At 40.3% G+C, this 19548-nt stretch overlaps 2 long non-coding RNA genes across 2 annotated transcripts in view; one reads left to right on the top strand and one right to left on the bottom strand.

Annotated features, from left to right (window-relative positions):
* Nucleotides 1-865: 865 nt before the first annotated feature.
* On the bottom strand, nucleotides 866-8436 carry LOC129650063 (uncharacterized). Its single transcript, XR_008713561.1, has 4 exons — nucleotides 8317-8436; nucleotides 3473-3522; nucleotides 2384-2594; nucleotides 866-1126 (listed from the first exon to the last, which is right to left on the bottom strand). It is a non-coding gene; the product is annotated as an uncharacterized LOC129650063 (long non-coding RNA).
* A 35-nt stretch (nucleotides 8437-8471) lies between these two features.
* Nucleotides 8472-19548, top strand: part of LOC129650060 (uncharacterized) — a 168908-nt gene continuing 157831 nt past the window's right edge. Inside the window, exons 1-2 of the long non-coding RNA XR_008713558.1 lie at nucleotides 8472-8616; nucleotides 9158-9282. This is a non-coding gene — a long non-coding RNA (uncharacterized LOC129650060). The remainder of the gene's footprint in view (nucleotides 8617-9157; nucleotides 9283-19548) is intronic.

Raw genomic sequence — 19548 nt, 5'->3', positions numbered from 1 at the left:
TTTGTGGAGAGAGAGAGAGAGATTTATTTATTCTAAGGAATTGACTCTTGTGATTGTGGAAGCTGGCAAGCCTAAAATCTGGAGGGAATGCTGGTAGTCTGGAGACCCAGGGAAGAGCTGATGCTGCAGCTCAAGTCCAAGGGCAGTCTGCTGGAAGAATGCCGTCTTCCTCAGGGGAGGCTGGACTTTTTCCTCTGAAGGACTGATTGGATGATGCCCACTCACAGTAAGAAGAGTCCTCTGCTTCACTCAGTGTCAACTGATTTAAATCATCTCATCCAAGAAAGTACCTTCACAGAAATATCCAGAATATTGACCAAATATCTGGTTACCATGGCCTAGTTAGGTTGACACATGCACTTAAGCATCATAGAGAAGGAACTGTGTTTTATCAAGTGCATCTTGGCATGTATTGTATGATTCTTCTCCTCTGTTACTATAGGTAATTTTTTCAATAGGTTTTTTTAATATTAGACTTTCCTTGAATTCCTAAGAGAACGCACACCAGTTTTCACCCACTTTATTTCCAATACTTTAAAAGATTCAAAATAACAAGTTTTGGCATGGATATTGGAACATGAATATAAAGTGGTTAAGTCTTTTTGAAGAATAATTTGACAGGATCCATAAAAAATTTTAAGTACATCTCTTATGACCTATGAGTTCTAATTTGTTTACCTTGTATCCTTGAAAATACCTTTGCATGATGGGCAAGGTTGTTTATTATTGTGTTGTATGTGGAGTGACAAATTGGAATCAATCAAAATAGTATTAGGAAGGGGATAAATGAATAATGAAATATCTGAGGACTGGCAGAGTCAAAAGAATACGTTTTTTAAAAAAGATTTATTTATTTTTGGCTGCGTTGGGTCTTCATTGGTACAGGCGGGCTTTCTCTAATTTTGGCGAGTGGGGGTTACTCTTTACTTGCAGTGTGTGGGCTTCTCATTGAGGTGGCTTCTCTTGTTGCAGAGCATGGGGCTGTAGGGCATGCAGGCTTCAGTAATTGTGGTGCATGGGCTCAGTCACTCTGCAGTATGTGGAATCTTCCCAGACCAGGAATTTAACCAATGTGTGTCCTGGGCTTTGGCAGGCAGACTTCCAACCTCTAGACCACCAGGGAAGCCTAAAAGAATATGTTAAATCTACGTATATACATATCACCTGCTTACAATCTTCTGACATTGATAATTTAAAATGAAAGCAAATTTCAGAAGTTAGCATGAAATAACATCACTTACATTTTTTTAAAGTCCAAATTTCCATATGCACATTATGATATAAATGCAAAGAAAATAATTTAAATAATTTGTGTAACATACAAGAATTATCACCTCTCGAGGGGTATTGTTAGGAAGGACCACTATTTATCTGTATCGTCTGCATCTTTTACAATGAGTAAGACTCATAGATTACTTGCATAATTTCAATTCAATATTAAAAGGTAAAAATTTACAAATTGCACTTTCATGTCAAATATTAGAATTTAGTTTTGAACTTTGACACATCAACTTGGTATATTAAAAGACACATTACAAAATAATTGACATAATATTTTAAATTTATATCAAAAATTAAATACTGAATTCTTATATTATTTTAAGGTGTAAATACAATGTCTAATCTCTGGACAAACAGGGAATGTATTTTATATCTGATAATGGAGCTTAATAAGAATTTTCTCCTAGTTTGGATAGCACAAGTAGAAATGAGGCCCACATATTACTAATTTGAAAAGCAAAGATAGATTACTCTTTCACAAAATATTAGCTATTTACAAAACCATCCACAACAGGCTGGGCATTGTGCCTCAATATTTCACAGTAATAACCAAGGGGGGAGAGAAAGTAATAACAATATGATTTAAGAAACATAGTTTCATTTAAAAAAACTAACGAACAAATAGAAATATTTCTTTACAATTTTATTAAAGAAACTAAAATGTCTTTTAGATCATAAAAACCTGAAAATTATCTTCTGATACTTTTATTGCACTGATCAATAACATATATAGCTTTCATGAGAAGGTTTTTGTTTTTTTTGAGAGAGAAAATGTAGCATATAAAAATAAAATAATCTCACATTTATTTATATTCTTATGTATGACTTTAAGCTTATTTTTAATAGAATAACGAAAAAACGAGCAACTGCCTTGCTTTGATGGTTAGATGTTGAGGGCAACTTTCTCAAGAGAATAATCTATTTCCAGTCAGCTAGATCCCTGGACCGTTGGCAGTGACATGGATCCAAAGTCATTCTCTCTTGAGAAGGACAATGAGTTCCCCTTACATTTATATGGTACTGAATGTGCGCCTCCCCCTCCACACTCCATCCCCTCATCCTCCACCCCTACCTCCCCCACCCCTGCGTTTGTCCACCCTACCTGATTCTCTCAGACCGGACTTCTCTCCATAACCTCACATTTTACGCCTCTTTGTTTAAATACCTAAGTCAGCGTCAGCTATGTGATAATTTGTGCAGTCGCTCAGGTTACCACTCAGGAGAGTCCCACGATGGTTTGATGCTCTGCTGTCACTGTCTTGAATGAAATCTTGCCATTTATAGCAACATGGATGGACATAGAGAGTATCATACTAAGTGAAGTAAGCCAGAGAAAGACAAACGTCGTATGATATCACTTATATGTGGAATCTAAAAAAAAGCTGATTCAAATGGACTTACATACAAAACAGAAATGGACTTATAGACATAGTAAACAAATGTGGTTATCAAAAGGCAAAAGGAGGGAGGGATAAATTAGGAATTTGGAATTAATCTATACATGAGTGAGTGAAGTCGCTCAGTTGTGTCTGACTCTTTGCGACCCCATGGACTGTAGCCTAACCAGGTTTCTCCATCCATGGGATTTTCCAGGCAAGAATACTGGAGTAGGTCGCCATTTCCTTCTCCAATCTATATATACTACTATATAAAAAAATAGGACTTACTGTATAGCATAGGATACTATACTCAATATTTTGTAATAACCTGTAAGGGAAAACTATCTGAAAAAGAATATATGACTAAATCACTTTGCTGTACACTTGAAACTAACACAACATTGTAAATCAACTATACTTCAATTAAAAAAAAAAGTGAGTTGTAGAACAACAACAAAAAATATTTGGTAATTCTGCCTTTGAACTTGGGATTTGTAAGTAAAGCCCTGATGGAATAGTGGAATTCACACATGAGCAGATGAGATGCTTCCTGTGTGAGTGTCTCTGTTCTCTGTTGTCTCATTCACCTGTAGTGTTCAAGGAGTTCTCTAGCACAGAATTCCAGGGGGCTCACTATGCATGAAAGTTCCAGATGAGCAAGTACAAGCTAAGAGTGTTAACTCTGCAACTAAGTGGGGATGCTGATAGCCTGGAGAAGCCATACTTGCTGCTCTAACCAGAACTTGCTTCCAACATGGAAAGAAGGCAAAGGTGTCCTAAGAAATAAGGATGACAAAGAAATCCTATCTTACCCATGTTATTTCCTTGGATCAGCCAAACATTTGAGCTAAAAAATAATGACCTGAAAAAAAAAAAAAAAAGGCAAGACAGGGCAATGTATAGTTCCTTTACCTTTAGTCCTTTCTTCCTTATGGGCAGAAAGGTGGGTGGGGCGAGAGGGTGCCATGCCCCGAGAACTTAGTGTGCTACAGTTTTATAGTCGAAGGAAAAGTGAGGGGGGGAAAAGACCACTTTCTTCCTTATTCTTCAGTAGGCATCAAACTTCCATCATTAGCCCCTCCTCCATGTCAGATGGAGGAGTTTTCTTGTCCCTCCATAATCAAGCCAGGACTGTCATTATGTGCTTAGTTGCTAAGTTGTGTTCGACACTTTGCAACCCCATGGACTGTCTCCCACCAGGCTCCTCTGTCCTTGGGATTTCCCAGGCAAGAATACTGGAATGGGTTGCCATTTCTTTCTCCAGGGGATCTTCCTGACCCAGGGATTGAACCTGTATCTCCCACATTGGCAGGCGGATTCTTTACCACTAAGCCACCTGGGAAGCTATGGTTATTCTAAATTCACTTTACAATTAATAGCATAAATTATACTCAAAAACACTGTGTAAAAGGAAAAGTTTACCCACCATGGGAAGTTGAAAATTAAATATTACTCAAAAGTTAAGTTTATATTAAAAAAAATACGGTGTCATGATGAGAGTTTACTTTGGTGCAGTTTTCCAGCTGTTGATAAATCTTTGATTCTTTATGGAAAGGATGATGATGAGATTGTTTATAAACTGACTCCAAACATTTTCCCTTCAACTTAACAATTTCAAATAATCCCATCTATTGTTTGACAGCTTTGAGGAAGTGTTTTTGAAAAGCTTTTTCTTCTTCAGGAACCACAATCATTTCATGGACGGCAAGCTGTATAGCTTTGTTTCAAAGAGTATTGCCAGCTTGCATTAGACTCTTTCAATTTCCTCATGTGTAGATGGAGTATCTGATGCAGAGCTTCCTGCATCAATTTCAGTTGTCGTATTTATGTTCCACTTCTTCAAAAAGTCTTTGAACAGAGTAAGAAATATTCATTGCAATAGGAAGTTGACTTCATTGATGTCACTTTCATTCTCCTCTTGAGGATTTCCGAGGCATAGATGAATGGTTTCTAAATGAATGCAATTTTGTTAGATTTGAAATTTTAGGGCAGCAAGTAAATTTCTGGGTATATCTCAAGGTGTGAAAAAAAAATCAAATTTCAGAATTTAAAAATATGGATACTTATATAAAGTGTTGCTCTAGTAAAACCGTAAGTATTTCAATACTTAATGAAAAGCTTGCACTGCAATTGTTTACATAGAGGACATAAGGATCACAAGATGCTGGCTCACACACAAACACATCTGAGAATTTAGCAAAATTCTTGTCCATTTCACAATCATATCATGATGATGTGAGCCCAGCGTGATGTGTGGAGAGAAGGTATTTCTTCTCCTGAGAGCAGAAACGTGCCCCTGATGTCTGGCCACAAGAAAGCTGATCAGAGCATCAGAAAGTTTGAAAACTCCAAAGTACCCAAATTTAGACTTGGGCATGTGCTGAAACTCATGGCTGCACACTCTGGTCTTGGGGGCAGCTGTGGGGTATAGTTTTGTGTGTAAAATACATTGACCCCCTCAGGGTCCCTGAGCCAGCTGAGAAACTGGCCCACCCCCAGCACAGCTACATTCAGATTTGAGTCCTCAGAAAACTCAGTAATTCTCACAGCACGGCTCTGAATAGCCAGACTCAATGCAGTTGAGGAAGCATACAGAGTAAGTTTGGGAGCATCCTAGTGGGCAATTGTGAAACAGGATTTTGTAAGGAGCTTCCAATAGAGCCTGAATCTGTTGCTCTTCTCCATAAACCAAATGTGAAGTTTTAAGTGAAAATCATCTGCAGTTCTCCAGGTTCCTTTCTCTTTATTTATTTAGATTCCCCAAGTGCAGAGGCCTCACGGCTGCCTACTCTACCTTAGCCTAATTTTCAGTGGCCATCTGGCCAGAGGGGGACAGGTCCAGCATTTCCTCCTTCTAGATAGTCAAATCTTCCAGGTTCATCTCTGGCAGTTAGGGAGGCTAGAGAGGCTGCTTTTTCAGCAGATTAAATCAAAAGCAGATAGGGAGAGGAAGGTCAGGGCTAAGAGGCCTGGCCATTCTCCATGACCTGTTTCCCCTGGGAGGATGGAGCCCATCTAGATGTGTACACTTCCCTGGAGCCATAGTGTGCTTCCTGGAGGTCGAACCTGGGTCTGCTTGCCCATGAGCAGTAAAACCCCAATCTACAGACACTAGGTTGTGGTGAAGGAAAGTGCAGCATTTACTGCAGGTGCCAAGCAGGGAGTCCAGGCGGCTAATGCTTAAAAGGCCCAAGTATTCAGGGAAAGGTTTCTAAAGACAATGTGAGGGAGAGGGTTGCGGGGTGCAAATCGGCCATGGACAGTCCTCTGATTGGTTAGTGGTGAGGTAACAGGGAGTCAACATCATCAGATTTAGACATGATCTGTTTTGCAGATACTGAAATCCCCAGCAGGTGGAAGAAGTTAACAATATGCTGTCCACAAGCCTGCAGACCCCAGGCTGTCTGGAACCAGAAGGTTGACGATGCTGACTCCCAGTTACCTCACCACCAACCAATCAGAAAAATGTCCATGGGCCAATTTGCACCCTGCAACCCTCTCCCTCAAGTCTCAGGGTATTATCTGGGCTTTCCCAGGTGCTCAGTGGTAAAGAATCCACTTGCCAATGCAGAAGGTGCAGGAGGTGCAGATTCAATCCCTGAGTCAGGAAGATCCCCTGGAGGAGGAAATGGCAACCCACTCCAGTATTTTGGCTGGGATAATCCCGTGGACAGAGGAATCTGGTGGGCTACAGTCCATGGGGTCGCAAAGAGTCAGACACGACTGAAGGACTGAACATGCATGCAGGATATTATCTACAGCTCTTGAAGAGGAATTAGAAGTCCTTGACTTTGTTTAATGGCTAAACTATTATTATTTTGTTTTGTCTGACTGTTTTCCTTTGTTTCTGCATTTTCTCACTTTGATTAAATTATTCTTTGGAACTCAGGGAAGGCCTGGGAGACTAAGGTTTTTCTATAAACAAGATGTAGGCAGAGGACATTGGAAGGGGGGTTGGATAGGGGGATCCTGTCCTGGGAAGGCCCCACAGGGTACAGCTTGGTGGCATTTGTGCCTCTCACTGTACATGACTCTCTAAGTTGAATTCTTAACATCTTATGAATCTAAAACCATAGTATGTAATAAACTGATAAAAAAAATTGGAACCCATTTGAAATGTAGTTTAATGAACATTTGTGTGCCTTAATATATCAGACATTATATTAGAAGCTGGGGTATAAAGGCAAAATAAAAATTCAAGCATTCAAGGTCATACTGCAGAATGCAATTATTCGCATAGCAACGAATGAAGACACAGGCATGGCTAAGACACTTTAAAACACAGAGGAGATGAGGCAAGGCTTTAGGCTTCAGCAAGGGAGGTGACCTGAGCTGAGTATTGAGAGGCAAGCAGACTTCATCAGGCATGAATAGGGAAAAGTCATCTACATAGAGGAATTGATATGAACACAGGTAGGGAGCAAGAAAAACCATGACTGTGTTTCAAAAGCACCATGTGACTGGAAGCACAATTTGAGCATGAAAGGAATGACTTGAAATTAAAGTTGGTAAGTGAGGCCAAAACTCAGCTGCAAAGGGAAATGTCTGTGTCAATTTCTATCAAAATTAATGGAAGCAAGATCTCACAGACTTCAAGCAGGGAAGTGCAGCCACAGTGTATGTTTCAGAGAGTTCACTTAGGTGGCAGCAAAAGAGGAATGAAGGCAGAGAAGATAATTAAGGGCACCAAAAGGAAGAAAGAGATGGGGTAGTAGGCTTCAGGAAGAACAGTATTGAAGAAAGTTGTTTTTTTTTGTTTTTTTTTTTTTTGTTTTTTTACAGATGGAGGTGATTTTAATGTTGTAGGTTGCAGGTCAGTTGCCATTGGAGATGGAGAGATTGTCAAGACAGGAGTGAGCAGAGATAATTGATGCGGCAAGCTTTTTACCCAACCTTGCCTTAAGTGAGTTCCTTGTAAGTAACTACAGGCAATGTGTCATATCAGTTCTTTCGCAAAAGAACACACAAAATATTTAATGCCATTGTGTATAGTATAAGAATATGTTGAAAGAAGAGCCGAATAGAGAGATGTCTTCATCTCCGGGTAGATGGAATGACATGGACTAAAATAGTCTATCCTGAAAATGTAAAACGATGAATTAAACAAGATCATATCAAAGGATAGTCAAGTTACCAGTCAATTAAGTGATGTGAAGGGCAGTGACGTGAGAGGGACTGCCGTGGAGAAAGGAGAGACCATGAACATCAGATGGATGGCACTCAGAAATCAACGACAGTCAGAGGAGGAGATCAACACGCACAGGAGATGCCGGTTATTGCCAAAGGGAGAGCAATGACTTGGGGGGTCTTAACCAACGCACAAATCCTGCTTCTACCCTATCTCCCCATCCCCTTCACCTAAGCTGAACGCTGTGACAGATACACCAGCGCAGCTCTCAGAGCAAGAGGCCAGAAGCGTCTGGAGCCTTTAGAAATGGTTTTGCAGCATTTCTGGGTCTCTCAGGTCACCCCTTGGTAAACTGGCTGTCCACCTTTTTACCCCAGCTGAGCCTCACAAAGTAATAAAGAGTGCTGTACACAGATCACCTGACCCTGAGATCCTCGGATCCATCGTGCCTCCTTTCCCTCCGTCCCTCCTGCCTCCTACACAGTGACTCAACACAGTGCTATGCTGCGTGGGTCAAGGAGTGTTTACCTCTCCCAAGTGACAGATGAGGCTGTGATGGGTCCAGCTGTCCTTATACCTATCGGACTCTTCCATAAAGTGTACTTGGAGCCTGGCTCAGTGCATCTCCAGTTCTAAGGTACCTAAGACTCACCGAGGAGTCTTGCTGCAAAGGCAGGTTCTGATTCAGCAGGTGTGCAGTGAGGAGCCGAGATTCCAGATTGCTAATGAGGCCCCAGGTGTGGCCCATGAACCACACTTTACATAGTGGCCCAGGCACAGTTCCTCAGGCTCCTCAGGCTGCTCGCAGGGTGCCTGCTTGGAGATGCGGTAAGTATCGTCTCTGCCTCACTACCAGCCCAGTGTCTCCGTAGTCAGTCAGTTCAGTTGCTCAGTTTTGTCCAACTCTTTGTGACCCCATGAACTGCAGCATGCCAGGCTTTTCAGTCCATCACCAACTCCCAGAGTTTACTCAAACTCATGTCCATTGAGTTGGTGATGCCATCCAACCAGCTCATCCTCTGTCGTCCCCTTCTCCTCCTGCCCTCATTCTTTCCCAGCATCAGGGTCTTTTCCAATGAGTCAGTTCTTCACAAATGTGGCCAAAGTATTGGAGTTTCAGCTTCAGCCCTTCCAATGAATATTCAGGACTGATTTTCTTTAGGATGGACTGTTTGGATCTCCTTGCAGTCCAAGGGACTCCCAAGAGTCTTCTCCAACACCGCAGTTCTAAAGCATCAATTCTTCGGTGCTCAGCTTTCTTCACAGTCCAACTCTCACATCCATACATGACTACTGGAAAAGCCATAGCTTTGACTAGATGGACCTTTGTTGGCAAAGTAATGTCTCTGCTTTTTAATATGCTGTCTAGGTTGGTCATAGCTTTTCGTCCAAGGAGGTCTCCGCAGAGGTGTCCTGTACTCTGTTTGGTGCCATGGTGGGCCCAGCCTACGTTTTTGTGACCACCAATGAAGAGGCCTGGGCTTGAAGAAATTTGTGAGTACAATTTCTCCTCCCTTCTTAACAGCCCAGAAAAGACAGGACTGGTGCTCGTGGGATTCACCCACTTACTTAGCAGAGTAGAATAGACGAGCCCACAGAGAAATCAGATTTCCAAATGACTTTTGCTTATGACCTGATTTTCGTCTTTGCAAAGAGCTCGGGAAATGAGTTGCTTTCCCCATCTAGGGCCTTGCTGAACTTGGTTTAGGAAAAAAAAAAACAAAACTTGAGGATTTGGGCAAGGTACACTTGACTAGCAAGAGGCATTATGGCAAAGGCTTTCTAGAATGTTTATATTTAGATTCTGCACAAGGGAAGTTCTTTTTGTCACCCGAATGTGTCACTTTAATTTGATAAACAGTGAGGGTGGAGAGACTGGCATTGAGAAAGCTTAAAACACTGTGTGTTGCTTCACTTAGTTCTGTTAGAGTGGATTCTTAAGGAAGTTTTATTTTCAGTTCTGTTGGTGTTGATTTTGTTCAGTTCAACAAACATGCATTCAGCGTCTGTTGATGAGAGCAGACACTGTACTGGGTGCTGAGCACACTGAGGTGAGTGAGGAGGAGCTGCTAACCTTGGGGCGCTCTCAGTACTCTGGGGGACACAAGCAGAGAGAGGAGATCTCTGCGGCATTGTGGTGCAAGGAGGTAAGGGAACGGTGTGTGGAGCACAGGTGAGATCTCTTTAACCAGCCTGGAGGTGGAAGGGATGGAGCAGGGAGGCTGCTTTGAATAGAGGACACCTGGCCTGAATCTAGAGGCTTGAGTAGGAATTCAACAGATGAAGAAGTTTTAGAATTATGAGTTGTTAAATACTATTTCCTGGACTATTTTTGGTTCTTATCTTTTGGGCACATAATAAAGTAGCATGTCCTTATCCTCTTGAATTTAAGTGTGGCTGATGGACAGTTGTGCTTGAGCCAATTAGATGTGAGGGAAAGTGATGCCTGTCTCTGCTAGGTAGAAGCTTCAGCTGCCAGTAGTGATTGACCATTTTCCCATCTCCCTACTGCAGAAACTGTGGAAACGATGTTAAGATAAATCTGTCATCAGTCTAGACTCTTGAGTGATGACAATGAGCAGAAACATGTTGTTTAAAGCCATGAAATTTCAGAGTGGATGATATGGCAGCAAAAGATTCGTCTGTTCTGGAACTTCCCTGGTGGTCCAGTGGTTAAGACTTTGCTGTCCAGTTCATGGGGTGTGGGTTTGATCCCTGGTGGGTGGGCTAAGATCCCACATGCCTCACAACCAAAAGCCCAAAACATAAAACAGAAGCAGTATTGTAACAAATTCAATAAAGACTTTAAAAATGGTCAACATAAACAAAGATCTGAAAAAAGAAAAAAAGGTTGGTCTGTCCTTAGTAATGCAAAAGGGCACCCTGGAAAGGGAATTTTACTTGCAAAGGCTCAGAGACATGGAGTGTCTTTGGTATGAAAAGTGCACGTGGTTAATAATACCCAAATATGTAATACAGCCCAAGGTAAGTGGGGAATGCGGTGGTGTTTAACTTGTCTTGGGTCTCGGAATAATAAAGACTCATGTGATTAAAGTAAACCATTGGCCAGATGAGCTATGAGTTTCTCTTCTAACTGAAGACTTTGATTTTACACAGTTGAATGCGGTTCATGGTTTTCTCCAGGAACCACTTTCCCCAAATTCTTAGGCATGGTTGAATACCCTCGTCTGGAAAGCTTTGGCATTTTAAAAAAACTCATAGTACTAAAAATTGTGCAGAGTTTGTATTATCTTCACTAGACAAAGTTCCTTGATGGCAGAAAACATTTCTGTTTTCCCATGATCCTGTATCAGTGCATAGGAGTGTAATAAGAGTTGAATAAATGAAAATGCAAAGCTTCTTTGTGGGTGTATATTGGGCACCTCTTGAGACTGTTGGGTCTCGCCCGTCTCCAGTCCATAGGCTACATAGCTCCACCTAAGCCATTGCTATGGCCAGTTGACTGCCTGTGAGACCATTTGGCTCTGCTCCCTGCAGACAAGCAACCACAGAGCCTTTTGCTCTTCCTGCCACTTCCAGAGGCACAAGTACATGCTTTAGTTTCCCAAGCACCTGCTGAAAAGGCAAAGCCAACCCTAATAAATCTTTGGGCAAATGTTTACCAGTGGTAGATGGGAGGGAGCCAGCAGATCAGTTCTTTTCCTCCCTACCACGGGCTGTAGCAAAGAATAGCCCGAATGGAGGTGTGAGCACACGGCTGAGCACGTAAAACCACTGGCTGACACCATTGTGAACCAGTGTCCAGGTGGTAACACATTGTACCTTTCACTGCTTTCTGTCCTCTGTGCCTAACTCTGTTTTTTCTTATTCTCACTGTCCTGGGCTCGGAAAACATATTAGCACATCATCTTTGGCACAGGTTGAAATTGGTGACTGTGGGATCTGAGAACTGTGGGATGGATCCAGGAGAAGGAACACACATTGTGGGGATCTTTAAGGTTCATATTAGCATGAATCAAAAAAAACATCAGTTCAGTTCAGTTCAGTCGCTCAATCGTGTCCAACTCTTTGCGACCCCATGAATCACAGCATGCCAGGCCTCCCTGTCCATCACCAACTCCCGGAGTTCACCCAGACTCACGTCCATTGAGTTAGTGATGCCATCCAGCCATCTCATCCTCTGTCGTTCCCTTCTCCTCCTGCCCCCAGTCCCTCCCAGCATCAGAGTCTTTTCCAATGAGTCAACTCTTCACATGAGGTGGCCAAAGTACTGGAGTTTCAGCTTTAGCATCATTCCTTCCAAAGAAATCCCAGGGCTGATCTCCTTCAGAATGGACTGGTTGGATCTCCTTGCAAAAAAACATCAGCCGCAGGTAAAGCTACCAACTTAGCTGGCACCATCCTTAGGGAGACCATCCAGATGCCTGGTGGCAGGCAGACTTATTTTGGGTTCCTTCCTCTCAGAAAAAGACCATGACTGACTTAACGGAACTGATATCTGCTGCAGATGTGGATGTGTGCATTATATCCTGTACATCACTGCCTCAGACTAGACATAGTTTATTGCAGATCAGCCCTCTTTCCTTACTCATCCAGCTGGAGATACAGGGTTTCTCTTAGAGTTGCAGCCACAATCACTATTTCACCTGGGGAGAAATGAAGAGAAAAAAAAACTTGCAAGAATCACCTTCATACTGTTTTTACAACGAGAACTTTAAATTTATTTTTAACTTTATTTTCAATCAGAGGATAATTGCTTTGCAGTGCTGTGTTGGTTTCTGCCATATAGCAACATGAATCAGCTGTAAGTATACATATGCCCCCTCCCTCTTGAGCCTCCCTCCATGCCACCCTTCTAGGTTGTCACAGAGCACTGGATTGAGCTCCCTTTGGTATACAGCAACTGTCCATTAGCTATCTGTTTTACATATGGCAATATTACCCTCTCAATTCCTCCTCCTCTCTCTTTCCTCTGCTGTGTCCACAAGTTTGTTCTCTATGTCTGCGTCTCTATTCCTGCCCTGCAAATAGGTTCATGAGTAACATTTTTTTCTAGATTTCATATATATGGATTAATATATGATATTTGTATTTCTCTTTCTGGCTGACTTCACTCTGTATAAAGGCTCTAAGTTCATCTACTTCACTAGAACTGACTCAGATGCATTCCTTTTTCATGGCTCTTATTCCATTGTGTGTGTGTGTGTGTGTGTGTGTGTGTGTGTGTGTGTGTGTAGTGGCTGTATCAATTTACGTTCCCACCAACAGTGCAAGAGGGTTGGTTCCCTTTTTTCCAACCCCTCTCCAGCGTTTATTGTTTGTAGACTTTTTGGTGATGGCCATTCTGACCAGTGTGAGGGGATACCTGATTGTGGTTCTGATTTGCATTTCTCTAATAATGATTGATGTTGAGCATCTTTCCGTGTGTTTGTTGGCCATCTGTATGTCTTCTTTGGAGAAATGCCTGCTTATGCCATCCACCCACTTTTTGATTGGGTTGTTTGTTTTTCTGGGATTGAGCTTCAAGGGCTGCTTGTATATTTTGGAGATTAATCTTTTGTCAATTGTTCCATTTGCAATTATTGCCTCCCATTCTGAGGGTTGTCTTTTCATCATTTATAGATTCCTTTGCTGTGCAGAAGCTTTTAAGTTTAATTACTTACATTTGTTTATTTTTTGTTTTTATTTCCATTACTCTAGGCAGTGGGTCAAAGAGGATATTGCTGTGATTTATGTCAAAGAGTGTTCTGCCTATGTTTTCCTCTAAGAGTTGTATAGTTTCTGTCCTTACATTTAGGTCTTTAACCCATTCTGAGTTTATTTTTGTGTCTAGTGTTAGGAAGTGTTCTAATTTCATTCTTTTATATATAGCTATCCAGTTTTCCCAGCACCACTTATTGCAGAGGCTGTCTTTTCTCCATTGTATATTCTTGCCTCCTTTGTCAAAGATAAGGTGCCCATAGGTGGGTGGGTTTATTCATGGCCTTTCTATCTTGTTCCATTGATCTGTATTTCTGTTTTCATGCCAGTACTGTACTGTTTTGATAGCCATGGTTTTGCAATATAGTTTGAAGTCAGGAAGGCTGATTCCTTCAGCTTCATTCTTCTTGCTCAAGATTACTTTGGCTATTCAGGGTTTTTTTGTGTTTCCATACAAATTGTGAATTTTTTTTGCTCTAGTTCTGTGAAAAATACCATTCATAATTAGATAGGGATTGCAGTGAATCGGTAGATTGCTTTGGGTAGGATAGCCATTTTCACAATTTTGATTCTTCCAGTCCAATCAAGAACACGATATAGCTCTCCATCTGTTTGTGTGGGACTTTTTTTTCCCTAGTCCCTCTTTTAAGAGAGGTTTTATCTCAGGATCTTCAGATGTTCATGCTACTGTGGCAACTGTGTGACTGGCATTGGAACAGGCTAGTAGAGAAGGAAGAGGGGAAAACAGTAAGGATTTTTGCCACACTCGACAGCTTTTAATGAGCCCCTATTGTCAGTCCTTTGGCCAGAAATATAGATTTTGTGAGTTTTGTTGTTCAGTTTCCCTATTTGGCTTGCCTTTGGGTCAAAACTAGAAGATACCGGGAGAAAAAAAAAAAAACAACATAAAACCAGGAAATTCACTGTTGCCACATCAGTTGTTCAAGTTTTCACTTGTTCTGCAAATCGCCCACCTGCTTCTGTTGACTATTCAGAGTCCTTAAGAAGTTACTATTTTTAGTTTGTCTGAAATTTTACCTCTAATAAGTCACAGCAAGATCTGTTTTTTTATCTTGGCCAAGTCCAGAAGGATTTATTGAAAAGATCAGATTATATCTATACCCCTCCACCAGCAGCTTTTCTTCTATTTTTCTTGCCAGAGCAACTTGAGGCTCCTTTACTTTTTGGTGGGGAGATCACACAGTTTAAGGAAGAATGCATAGGAAGTTTGCAAAATGGAGCAAGCACTAGAATAGTATAACAGTCTTATTTTGATCAACCTGGAAACACGAAGTTGCCCTGAGCTTTCTAAAATAATGGGTATTTAAATAAAAAATTAGTTAGGATATAAAACAGAAGTCTGCAATGAAAATGTTACACAACCTGTTGAAGAACTAACACACTGCTGTTGGGGAGGGGAGGTTTGGGAAGGGGAGCTCGGGAAGTACAGGCCATGGATAGGGCTTGGTGGGTGTGGAGATTGCACTATCCTGAACCTGTGGCATGGGCAGTTCTGAACTTTGAAAACACCCCATCGCTGAGTGATCATTTTTAAAAGCCTGAAAAGTAGAGTCCCTCCTCTCAATCACCAGCATCTCTAAGGACTTATTATAGAAAATCAAGGCCGGCAAGGAGTTGGGTTCTTCTGAGGCCAGTTGCCAATGCTCTGTTTGTGTCACGGTCTTGGACACTCCTAGCCTCAGCCTTCTGTTTCATTAATGGCTTCTGTGCAAGGGGAATTAAGCATTGTGGTGAAAAAGACAAAGAGAATGCCATGTAGTCAGTAGATCTGGGATGTGGCTGTTTATCGTTTGGGGAGACTTGGCTCAGCCACTCACTTCCTAAGGCTCTACAGCACTGTCTGTAAAGCGGGAATGATAATGCCCCTGTTAAAGGGCTGTGGAAGTAAATGAGGTTGTGCAAAACTGTTCCTCATGCCTGACTCCTCTCCCCTTCCAGGCTCCAGCTGAGATTTGCATTATAGATCACATTATCTGCAGTATTACATCTATCTATCGTCATCTGTAGAGATTTTTATCTTCAAATGGTAAACTTTGCCTATAAAGCACTGCATAGTAAACACCTACAAGAGCTCCCTAATGGAGCAGTTAAAAATGATTCAAAATCCACATGTATCATTTACATATAACTGCTGTTTGAAAAATGTTGAAGCTTACTACAGTAGAAGAATCTAAGGCATTTCCTGTCTCTCTATTATATAAATTGTTGGTATAATAATCTCTCTTCTTAGAAAAACTTGAAATGAATAGGGCTGGAATTACTACTATTTTATTTCCCTGCTCTAAAGGACTGGGTTACTTTGTTCAACTTTTAAAGCATAATAATCTCTTCTTGGAAAAACTTGACATTAATAGGGCTAGAATTACTGATATTTTATTTTCCTACTCTTAAAGGACCAGATTACTTTGTTATTCAACTTTTAGAGCAAAATCGTAACTTTTAATCATTTTCTTCAGGCCACACACAGAGACCAGCATTATGCTTTGCACTTAGCAGGTACTTAATAAATATTGGTTAAAGTAATTAATGATCAGTATCTCTTGAGTTTTTGACTGCTTCTTATATCAAATTGAGAGGATTCATTCAACTCAAATAGTAACATCAAGAAGAAAACAGAAGAGGCTGAAAAGCATGGGTATATTAATTCTCTGTACATCATAAATTTCGGTCACTTGGAAATCAAACGTTCTCAGCATAATTACTTATTTGCATCCAGATTGAATCCCTGAGCTTCTTCAACTGCGTGTGTTGTCCCACTTCCAGCCAAGCAGTTTCACCAGGTCTGCAGTTTGCAATTATTATGGAAGTTCAGTGTAACACATTATTGACCAGGGGATTTTTGCAGAAACTGCCTGTGGCTGGCAATTTGTTATGTAAGTGAATATTGAAACATCTCTGGTCAGTGATGTTCAGGTAACAAAAGATGTATTAATATGTCTCTGGTCAATAAGTTGGTCTGAAGGGTAGAAAACCTCCGAAACAACAAGTAATTTATCACTATTTCCAGTCTTTAGTCTTTTTTTCTTCATGGCGACATTCTGTCAAGAAAGATGACTTGGGACGTTTGAGTAGACAAGGAACATTGGTCAGCAATGAGGCCTGTCGTGATGTGGGCTGCAGGGGGATTGGAGGAGAAAGGGAAGGAGGGTATGAATGTTTCCTGAGTGCCTGCACCAGCAGCTTTAGGTCATTTATCTCATGGCCTTCTCTCCAACAACCTGTGAGGGAATAATAAGTGGTCTTTCTCGAGGGCTTACTCTGAGCCCAGACTTCTACAGTCATTACCTCAGTGAAACCTCAGAACAGCCCATGCTGAGCTGTAACATGTGTGTCAGAAGTAAAGCTTGGAGGGTTGAATATCACACAGCTGCTCAGAAGTGGAACCAGAATTTAGAGGCACTTAATCTAACTTCCAAATTTGAACTTTGAAGTTCCCTTCTTCTCAAAATAAAATTACCCTTTTCGTGTTTAAATAATGTATGCCTATGGCAAAAAAATAAATGCGGAAATACTCTCAAATATTTAATTTTTGAATATGCAATGCCTTTACATACTTAGAAAACAAAAACTCTTTCAAAAGAGAAGCACTGTTGTTGATCTGTCGACTCTTTCTGGAGGCTTTTCATGCATATATGGATGGCTTTCTGCCTTTGTACAGTCATGATAGCTGGACACACTACACCATAAGTTGCTTTTATTTTTTTAACTTAACAATATCATAGAGTTCTTTACAAATCCGAGCATGATGAGTTTTCTTTTTAAATAGTTGCATTATGTCCTACTTCATTAATTTATAAAAGCTAATTTCAGAATTTTAACTTTTAAAGAATTTTTATTTTGTATTGAGGTGTAGCTAATTAATAGTGCTGTGATAGTTTCAGATTAACAGCAAAGGGTCTCAGCCATGCATACACATGTATCCATTCTCCCCCAAACTCCCCTCCCATCCAGGCTGCCACATAACATTGAAGAGTTCCCTGTGCTATACAATAGGTCTTTGGTGATATCCATTTTAAATATGGATACATGTGTACATGTCCATCCCAAATTCCCCAACTATCCCTTTCCACCACCCCCCATCCTTACCCCCTGGCTACTATAAATCTGATCTCTAAGTCTGTAAGTCTCTTTCTGTAAATGAGTTCATTTGTATCATTTCTTCTTAGATTCTACATACAAGGGATGTCAAATGATCTCTCTCCTTCTCTGTCTGAATTACTTCACTCCATAACTTGATTAAAGCTCTGAGATGGTTCTCAATTTTGTGTGCAGACAATGGTGAAATCAACTACCCTCTCCTGAGCCACGTGTCTTTCCCAGTGAGTGCTAGTGTGTCTGTAGGATGTATTACTGCATCAGAGGTAAAGGGGAGCGTTTGTAACTCTGATAGGTACTGATGTCTCAGAGGTCCTCTCATCCGCAGAGTTTAACATGCCTCTTTCCCCATTGCTTTGGTAATAGTTTTCATCAGACTCTTGGGATTCTGTCAGTCTCATAGGTGAAAACTAAGTCAGGGTAGTTTGAATTATTTCTCGTTTGTATAAATAAAGTTGACCGTCTCTTCATGTTTGAGATGAGAGATGTGTATTTCCTTTTCCATGTATTCCTTATTCATATTCTCTATCCATTTTTCTATTGGGCATTTTTTATATGTTAGGGAGTTAGCACTCTCTGATATGAACTGCAAATAGCTTTTCTTAGTTTCTCTCTTGTTTTGGTCTTTTATAGTGTTTCTCCCCATAGAAAACTTTCTATTTTAGGTCAAGTTTATCAGTCATTTCTTTTATCACTTCTAAATTTGAATCTTAATTAGAGCATCATCACTCCAAGGTTATAACTCCCCCATGTTTTTGTTTAGAACTTTGATGGTTTCAATGCATTTAAGTCTTTAATCCATTTGGCAGCAATCCCACTGTGTCTGTTGAAACCTGCATCCAACTTGATATATTTCTAGGTAGTTTTCCAATTATCCCAATATCATTTATTGAACCAGTTTGTGACTGATTTGAGATGTCTTTATCATATGATTTCAAGTCTCTCTATAGATAGGGGTGTGTGTATGTGTGTATACTTTGAACTTCCTATTTTTCTTCCATCAATCTATTAACATTATTACCATACTGTTCTAATAAGAGAAGGGTTTTTTTTTTTAAGAGAAGGTTTTAAAACATGTTTTAATATCTCATATGACTATTTCCACCTCCCTCGCTCTACCCCATTGTTCTTTTTCAGAGTTTTCCTGGTTATTGCAATTTATGTTTTCATGTGAGTTTTAGAATCTTCCCCCCTACCCAGTTGGGGTGTTTTAATTGGGATGTATTAAACTTATAAATTAGGTTATAGAAATTTCACACCTGTGTCATGGTGTGTGTTTCCATTAAAAAAAATCTTAGTTCTTCAGGAGTATTGTAAATGTTATCTGTAATGTTATATGTAAATGTTACATATTCTCATTAATTCCTGTTTTGGTTGCCATATTCATGTAGTCTTCTCTTAGATTATATCATCCATGTGGTTGTGTATGTGAAAGCTGACATTTCTATTTTTCTATCCCTAATATCTTTTTGAATTCTCTTATTGGTTATGGTAACTTTTCAGTTGGTTTCATATGGTCGTAGCACCTGCAAATAATTTTTCATGATCCATTTCAACTTTTAGAATTATTTCTTTTTCTTACCCAGTTGTATTTCTTATACTTGTAGCACAACATCAAGTTCTATTTTTGAGTTTAATGGGAATATTTCTAGTGCTTCCCATTAGGCATAACACTTCCTTTGGGGTTACAACAGAGCTATTTTATCTTGTAACAGTATAATCTATCTAACACTATTTCCTTGCCATTTCTAAAAATTAAGAATGGATATTTAATTTTGTCTGTAATATATTATATACCTTTTCCCCCTGCTTATATAATCTCAAGGAGTTTTGTCATTGACTTATAAAAGTGGGATTGTTATATATCTGTATATATATTATATGTACACACTTATCTGTATCTTGTATTTTCAGTGTATAGCATTTTGTAGAATTCACCAGTTCCTCACATAGATCCAGCTCAGGGTTCCAATGGCTGCATAA

This window comes from Bubalus kerabau, chromosome 4 (assembly GCF_029407905.1).
Source record: "Bubalus kerabau isolate K-KA32 ecotype Philippines breed swamp buffalo chromosome 4, PCC_UOA_SB_1v2, whole genome shotgun sequence".
NCBI lineage: Eukaryota > Metazoa > Chordata > Mammalia > Artiodactyla > Bovidae > Bubalus > Bubalus kerabau.
This window is presented reverse-complemented; position numbering and strand designations above follow the sequence as displayed.